The sequence below is a fragment of the Carlito syrichta genome, unplaced genomic scaffold (assembly GCF_000164805.1).
Source record: "Carlito syrichta isolate Samal-C Ts95f unplaced genomic scaffold, Tarsius_syrichta-2.0.1 Scaffold304639, whole genome shotgun sequence".
NCBI classification, from domain to species: domain Eukaryota; kingdom Metazoa; phylum Chordata; class Mammalia; order Primates; family Tarsiidae; genus Carlito; species Carlito syrichta.
In genome coordinates this window covers 132,798-133,006 of record NW_007248735.1, presented here as the reverse complement: position 1 = coordinate 133,006, position 209 = coordinate 132,798, and positions in this window count along the sequence as shown.

Genomic DNA, 209 nt, shown 5'->3' with positions numbered 1-209 from the left:
CCAAATTAAGATGGTAAGACCTCTGAGACCAAATTTCTGACTATGTGTACCCCTTCCCAACCACTCACAGAATGGATCACATGCCATTATGTTGAGGTGACCACTTAATTGCTCTCTGCATTTTTGAAAGAAAATTATGATTTTTGCCACTGATTTAGCCATATGAAACTCATCTCATTACCCTTTTTGGGGTCTGAAGCTGCTGTCTC